General features: G+C 44.3%; 1 protein-coding gene across 5 annotated transcripts in view; it reads right to left on the reverse strand.

Annotated features, from left to right (window-relative positions):
- Nr5a2 (nuclear receptor subfamily 5 group A member 2) overlaps window positions 1-8719 on the reverse strand; it is a 129839-nt gene that overhangs the window by 42970 nt on the left and 78150 nt on the right. The window lies entirely within an intron of this gene.

Below are 8719 nucleotides of genomic sequence, written 5' to 3' on the forward strand. Positions count from 1 at the left end.
TCGTGCTTCTGAAAGCAGGTGGAGAGACCTCCTGTAAAATGTGTCACAATTATTCTGATAAAAATCCGAAGTCAATGACTTCCACAGGGACTAGTTTTTGTTGCCTACATTTTACAAGTACCTGTACCTGCTTTTCTGCAGTGAAAATATTTCCATCTAAGGTAATTATTTTCAATTCTTAAGTATGAATTCAAAAGACAAATAACGCCACCCACAAAATGAGCCACATAATTATTCTACATGTATGCAGTAACATTAACCAATACATGGGGAAAACAATGGTGGAGGTCCAGCTTAACTGGCACTGGGAAAGATCTTAGAGAATCGTGGTGCTCAGCTGCTGGCTGGCAGATGATTAAGGTACTGACATGCAGTGACTAAAGGACCCTTTTAGAAAAAAGAGCCTCACGATGTAGCCAAGCTGGCCTCGAACTCATCATCCTCCTGCTTCAGCCTTCCCGGTGCAGAGTCTCCACGCTGGACTCTGAACCCATTTATTTGCTTTTTGCCGCCCTCCTTAGAAGCTGACACGAAAGCTGTTAGTTTGCGATGCTTACATTAGATTCTATCAAACTGATCACCACCACTCCCCTTGACGCATGTCCTAATTTTTATGCAGAATAGTTTCTTGATCTGGAAAACAAACCCCAAAAGTCTTATTTCCATTTTCATTTTGTAAGGCGTGCTGAGAGGCTCCCCTCTTTACTATCCACGGGGATATAAGCAGCTCAATTTATACTAACAAAGGTGAAGATGGCTATCCTCGGAGATCCTGTCTCTGCTCCGGAATTCGCAGTTTGGGAAGACCCACTTGGTAGCTGGCACTCCCAGCCTTGCTTTTCTGGAGAGCTCTTAAGCAACAGACACCCTTTTAGGTGCATTTAATTTTTGCAGGAGCAGCAAATTTGTCTGGGAGGCAAGTCCTCATCTGCCACTCACCCAGAGCAGTCTGTATTAAATTTTTATATTTATTGACATTTCATTACCATAATTGACTGCACTTGCTTCGCCGGAGAAGGAACGGGCTGCCTCCGACGCAGGAGAACTAGTCCCCTGGGGAGAATTTGCAATTAAAAACAAGGCAGAATGGATTTTTTTTATTGTCTAAATATGATGAGTTGAATTTTCAGCTTTAGCTAGAGAATACGAGGTGTAAAGAAATCCTTTTCAAGAGTAGGAAAATTATGAGTCAGTGGAAAGACGAACCCCCGCCCCCCCAAAGGTGTCAATCAGCTTACAGGAGAGTCAACTGCGCATGAAAACGCCACCACTGATGTGCAGTCCAAGGGGTTTCAAGCCCTGTGCCATCCAATTGCTCTGCACAGACCCTGGACTGGCATCTACCCATGCAATTGAAATGTCGAACACTCTGTGAGCTCCTTCAGGTGGTTTCAAGAATGTCTGGAAGGGTCAGTCTGCAGGCAGCTTGAACCCTCGGGCAGGAAATGAGCAGGGGAAGCACAACAGGGGCACTTCAGGCTTGAGTGACATCCAGCCAGCATTTTAAGGGGGCATTGTCTACATTAAGGGGTAGAAGTGTTAGCACATACACTGGTAACCCCAACACTCATATCCTAGGACAGGGTTCCATCAAGGAGGGAGGCCAAGGCGTGAGCGGAAGCAGAGACCTTGGGGGAGGACACTGCAAGTGACTCACTCAGCCTGCTTCTATAACCCAGGACCATCTGCTAGCGGGTGACACTGCCCACAGGGAGCTGGGCTTTTCTACATCAGTCGTTAATCAAGAAAATACTCCAGAGACTCGGCCATAGGCCAGTCTGAGAGATGGGTCTAGTTTGGGGCACACTGACAAAAACTAATCTGCTATAATGAGGGAGGCAGAGACAGGAAGACGATTACAACATTTGGGGCCAGCCTGAACTCTACAGTGAGTTCTAGGCCAAGCAGGCCTACATGATGAGACAGCAATTTCAACCAACAGTCAAACAAAGGTAAATGCCAGGATTTGCTGCTGGTATAACACAGGCTGACCATCCTAAATACAAAAGCCCTAGCGAGTATTCAAGTCTGGTGGCTCACACCCTCAAACCTCAAGACTCATCTGAGCCGGGCGGTGGTGGCGCACGCCTTTAATCCCAGCACCAGGGGGGCAGAGGCAGGCGGATCTCTGTGAGTTCGAGACCAGCCTGGTCTAGAAGAGCTAGTTTCAGGACAGGAACCAAAAAGCTCCAGAGAAACCCTGTCTCGAAAATAAAAATAAATAAATAAATAAATAAATAAATAAATAAATAAATAAATAAATAAATAAAAAAGACTCATCTGAAGGCTGAGGCAGAAGAAACCGTAGTAGCTCAAGACCACTCTGGGTTACATGAGACCCTGGCTCAGAAAAACAAAACAGAATAACAAACAAACAAAAAGCCTAGAAAACAAACCCTGCCACATGAAATGCCCTCAGAGCTAAAACTTTCCGATCACCAGCAGGACAACAACTCCAAGTGACACAGATTCTGTGTTACATGCACTCACTGAAAAGAACCAGACAAAATCCTCTCTGGGCTATGTACGTAAGGCGCATACGAAACAACTCAACTGCATATTCAGAACCGGGAATATCCTTTGTTCTATATTATGAAACTCTCTGGCACTTAAAGTCTGAAGCACTCCAGTCCAAACATTTTCAGATAAGGGGAATTCAGTGTGTAAGAAATTCTATGGGGGCAAATGGGCCAGGTGGATAAATGACAGCAGGAAGGGCCAATGAGATGACAATGATGGAAGAAACTGGAGACAGATGACAAGGACTAAATAATGACCCTTACAAACAAAGACAGTTGGGAAAGTCAGACACCAATTCCACCCCTGGTGTCATCGTCATTAAATACTGTAGGTGGGCTGGCAAAGGTGTTCATCACTTCTGTGGCTACGCGGATGCCATCTGAGTAAGAACCATACGAATTTTCCAGTACTGAAGGTGTGCTGAGGTATGGAAGCTAGGTGTCAACTCAATACAGGGTGGATGCTTCTTAATACACACAAGTACCTGGTAAGAAGAGTCACTGATCAAGCCCTGATTGAGAAGGGTGTGTTAAAATGAAATGTAAACACAGAGTCTTAGTTAATGAGGTATATGTGAACTTTCAAACAGGTCTATGTAAGTCTGAAGAGGAGAATTTCATATTTAAAAACATAACACACCACATTAAAAAGATCTCAGTTGGCTCCTAGGATTATCTGTTTAGTGAGATTCCTTTAGTAAGATACACCTCGCGAAATCAATTGGCTTCTCCACCTTTATAGCCGTACATTTATTTACATGCTAATTTGAGAGCGCAAACATGCTTATTAAATGGGGGCTCTGACACATTTCTTCCAAGGATAATTTATCAAATTGCACACCTCCGAAGGGGAACAAGGATTCATTTCTGATAAATCACAGGCCTGCAACTTCCTTACCTTTTATTGCAAACATAATTATATTTTCATTGTTGGATGCGGGGTTTGTGCTCATTTCAGGAGCAGCTGGCCTTGTCTTTTATGTACTTAGTAAAATTAATTGATTGCTCTCTTACATGTAATCTTTATGCCATGAAATTCAAGGGGGGGACCGAAGAATGTTCTAAGCCCGTGTCCCCTCTGGATAAATTCCACTCATTCTGGAGATGCAGAGATAATTTAAGTTAAATTGCTTTTAGTTCTAATGTCCAAAATTTTGATGACTCGGATATTGTAAGGTTCTTGTCATTTTAATACGGTGCACAATGACAGAGGGTATGAAGCTGACAGTAGATCTTTCCCTTGGGATGATGTTACAGTGACTGTTTATTAGGCACAATATGCAAATACTAAAACTGACCTCATGTCAGAATATTCTGTTATTTGATATATACACAGGGATACGTGCATGTGTGTGTGTATAGCTTTAAAATACTGGATAAAAAAAGAACTGTCATAATTATAAGGTACTAGCCAAATAGTTTGACAGCACTGAATATTAATGATAATTATGCTTTCCTTTTTGTCCCAGAGTCATATAATCTGCATTTATATCAATGCTGGATGAAAATACAGAAGTAGCTAATGTGGTGGTGCACACCTTTCTACCAGAACTCATGAGGCAGAGGCAGGTGGATCTCTGTGAATTCCAGACGAGCCTGGTCTACAGAACAAGTACCAGACATGCCAGAGCTACATAGTGAAACCCTGTATTTAAATCAGACAGGAAGGAAGGGAGCAGGGGAGGAGAGAATGAAGGAAGGTAGGAAGGAAGACATATAAAACATAACTTTAAAAAGCAAAGTCTTTAAGAAGAGCTAATTTTAAACACCTCCTAGTACTAGCAGCTTGGACACGGAAGGCCCCAGCTCTGCCAATGGTGCCTGAGACAGCTGGCTGTCCCCCAGGCTTGAGGTCAAAGCTGCGCTATCTTACCTGTATTTTCTTCAGGCCTCAAGATAGTTCCCTGGGGACACCATACTTCGCCGCCTTGTGACTTTCTTATGTTCCCCTCTTTCCCTCCTTTTCTTTCTCTTTGTGGTGCTAGGGATTGAACTCAGGGCCTCACATACTTTTAGGCTGATACCTGCCCACCAAGCTGCACCCCCAGAGTGCACCTCATTTTTACAACTCAGTGTAGGTGGTCTTTTCTCCCTCCTCTGCTGGAGCGGTTCCACAGGTTCGTTACAGCACTCCACAGACAGTAGAGGAAAGCAAGAACACTGGGCCTTGCGTCCCTCAGCTGGCCAGAGTTTGGCCACCACACATGTGTTTCAGGGCAATAGGACATTACTGTCTAGGGTTCTCTTTGTGTCAAGATTTTATTCATCTTAGTTAGGGCTTCTGTTGCTGTCATAAAATCCCATGGCCAAAAGCAGCTTGGGGAGGCGAGAGCTTGTTTCAGCTCACGTGGCCTGATCACGCGTTCTCTTCTGAAGTTCCTACCGTGCACCTGACTGTGCTAGGGGGCTTGCCTGTAGAACTGCACAGTGCAAAGCCCCCAAAGAACAGTTGCTGCCATGATCAAGCAGATGGAGGAAGGGCCTTTCTTATCCCTATGCACTGCACTGCGGGGGTGTCTGATCTCTCACAGCTATGACTCGTGCTCCATTTATTAGTCTACCAGAAATACCTTTGACCCAAATGAAAAAGCATCTTCCTCACCTATGGGTGAGTGCCAACCATGAAACCTTAGGAGAGTTCTGCATGCTTTATTGCTATCATGTAGCTTAATTTCTTCCCCAAGACATCAGCATGACCTTGATCCAATGCATAATGGAACCAGACTTCCATCTTGGTTGGTGTGAAAGTCCACACGCTAGACAATTCATGGGAATGGGCCACTATGTCTCCACATCAGCGCTGTCTCCGAGACTGACTTTTTTACTGTGGTACTACACAACTACTTCCTCTCATTTCTGTGGCTGTTTTCTCATGTGGGTACCACAATGGTTCCTGCCGAAGAGGGAAGGAAACGGACACTTGAAAGGTAGGGTGACTTTCTCAAGATGGTGTACCTAGTAAGTCTAAAAAGGGTACACAGGCTATCCCCACATACTGAGATTCAAATGCACACATACAGAAATACACATAAATATGCAGACACATGTGTACTCTTACCATTTCCAAACCAAACTTAAGAAGTCTGTACTAATAGTCAAATGCAATCTAGCTGGGTGTGTTGGCACATGCTTGAAATCTGAGCAGCAAAGAGAGTGAAAGAGGGGGATCATGAATTTAAGGTCAGCCTGGGCTACACAGTCAACTCTGTTTTAAAAAACCATCTGTCCCCATAGGAAAACACATGCTGCCCCTAAAGTTGTCCCTGCCTTTACTATGCTGTAGACACACTTTTTTCCCACCGTGTACTTTAATACATTTGTTTTCCCTAGAATATTGCTGACTCTTAGACTCAATATAGCCCTCCTCTTTTCATCATTGCATCGACGGCCTCCTTAATGTTGGCATACAGGATACATTACATTAATCATTGTCGTCCTAGCCCTTTTCTCCCGCCTTTGCTATCTGGGGAATATTTATCATTCTAAGAAAAAGTACTTAGGATTTAGAAAGTGGCCTAAGAAGGAGCTTAGTTTAGTGACTGGCAGGCCATTGTTGCTAGCCCACACTGATAAGAGGAAGCCTTCAGAAGGATGAAGAGGGTGTGGGCGAGGCTAGCATCTGGGGCGTGGCTAGCTTATTTTACTCAGGTTTTAGGCTGGAGATATAATAGTTCTCGTGCACTATATGTTATAGTAGATGTTAGAAGCAGACACATATCAACTTGATTTCTTTTCAAACTAGGAGGAGGAGGAGGAGGAGGAGGAGGAGGAGGAGAAAGAGAGGAAATGAAGAAGAGAGAAAAGTTGCACCTATGTTAAAAGACTCTACCAGGCCAAATGACTAATCTTCAAGATTATAGAGAACCAAAACGTCTTAGACCAGAACCCAGTTATCTTGGGCTACATTTGGTCCCTTTAAAGGCAAGTACTGCCCACATCTGTGGCTGATCTAATGAATATCCTGTGATGATCAAAACCTTACAGTGCATTCTTAAGAAACCATTAGCTTTCACAAATCCAAATGCTACGAATACCATCACATAACACCTGAAACCTACAAGAGAGTTTTTCCCACTTGGCTATAACCTGCCTGCCTCAGCTCCCATCAATGAATTTGGTAAATACTTTGCTTTATGAGTTGTTGTTGCTTTATAACTAGTAAAATCTCATGTAAACCCTTCCATGGTAAAACCTAAATCTATGTTCCTGATCCATGGTCCTCCAGAACAAACTACTTCTTATTCTTGAGTGAGAGCTTTTTTTGTGTGTTAGCAGCTGGCTTTCCAGCATCCCTGGCACCAGCTGATTTTCATGGCCCCCAAAAAAGTTGTGAGACACTGTACAGACAAGTCCAAATCTCTGAAAAAGCACCAGGACAATGAGACCCCAAGCAGCAAGCTAGCAGCAGTACGTGCACACATGCACGTGTGTGAAGAGGACCAGTGTCTGTGGAGGCAGAGACAGAGGCACAGCACCACACTGTCACCCCCAGCAGCCTGAGAACTTCTCAGAATATTTTAGTAATTTTGATAGGTAAAACCAGACCCCAGTGCCCTGCACAAGGCCAATAATGTCAGGAAAGCCAGCATGAAACAGAGCTTGGGTTCACTAGAAAGTATCCTTAATATGATGCAGATTTTAAGGAAGAGTTGAGAGAAAATGAGACCCACCAACACCATGGGTGTGGGCTTGAGAGTCACACTACATCGTCCGTATGCTGGGTGGTCTTACGTGGCATTTGAGAATATTTCATTGTCTTTATAGTGGACATACTAGGATTTGGGTAGTTTTGAAGTTAGTATCTTCAGAGGGTCTCTAAGGAACCTAAATGAGATCTGAAGGTAGTTCCTCAGAGGTCAGGCAGGATTGCAATTGAGAAGGCAAGAGCCTGGATGGTAGATGTTCAGGGAAGTGGGAAATCACTAAACAAAGCTAACAGTTTGTCTTTGATTTCCAATGTACATCTGGGAGAGGAATGAGGCTCGACTCAAGGCCATGTGCACACAAGCCTTAAACCTGCTTCCCTGGTATGTTACCCTAACATACCCACATGTGGAAGGAATATTCTATGTGATAGCCTTCACCGCAAATGGGAGCTGTGCTAGAATTCTTGCCTCTCAGCTGGCAGCAATTTCAAACTAACCCCATGACCCTGTCTTTCTGTCCTGCTTCAGGGGGAGGAAGAGAAGGGAAAATGAGGCAGGACATGGATAAGAAGAAACATCTTCATATCTGATTACCTGCACCAAAAGGAAAAAGGTCGATGTGCTTATAAAAATGCTCAACCTTGGCAAATCTCTTCTGTCAATCCCCAGTTCTCATTAGCACCTAAGGCTTCAAGAGAAAGCACACACATGCCCGCCACCAGCTTCTCCATCCGCACAAAGGGGAAATTACCCTTTGACCCTGGAAGCTATTTACTAATGACCCAAAGCGTGAGCTTGGACAGCTCTCCTCATTAGTGCATGACTACCCTGCAAGTGTTATTGCCAGCCAGCAGATTATAAAAGCATAAAGAGAAAGTAATTAGTGCCATCATTTCACATAGAGTAAATTCTAGTGCAGCCAGTTTGTCAGAGATGCAATTTCATGGGATCACAGCCATGCATTATTGGAGTTATGGGAAACTGTTAATTTGTTATTCGAAATGAAGTCCTTATCTCTGGCCAGTTAGCTCAATTAGTCAGTGTCTGATGCTAAGGGGGCCAAGGGCATCAGCTTCCTCCAGGGCCATCCAGCTTGACTTTGCAGCACTGCATGACTGTTCACCTGCTTTCCCAGAGGAGACTAGGCATCCCAAGTGAAACAAACCAGGCTGCCATGAGGAGAAGAACTCAGCGAGATTTGCAGAGAAAATTTAAATTCAAAATGCCTGTGCAGGCAGATGGGGAGATGGCTCAGTGGATGAACTAAACGCCACACAAGCATTAAGACCTGAGTTCAGATCACAGAAGCTCACATACAGAGGTGATGCAGTGGCTGCATCTGTCTCCGATAGAGCTGGAGATGGAGACAGTCAGATCCCAATAGCTCATTGGCCAGCCAATCTAGCCTATCGGTGAGCTTCAGGTTCATTTGCTGGTTTGTCTTTAAAAAATATAATAAAAGCCGGGTGATGGTGGTGCACGCCTTTAATCCCAGCACTCGGGAGGCAGAGGCAGGCGGATCTCTGTGAGTTCGAGACCAGCCTGGTCTACAGA

This window comes from Microtus ochrogaster, chromosome 6 (genome assembly GCF_000317375.1).
Source record: "Microtus ochrogaster isolate Prairie Vole_2 chromosome 6, MicOch1.0, whole genome shotgun sequence".
In the NCBI taxonomy this organism is placed as follows: domain Eukaryota; kingdom Metazoa; phylum Chordata; class Mammalia; order Rodentia; family Cricetidae; genus Microtus; species Microtus ochrogaster.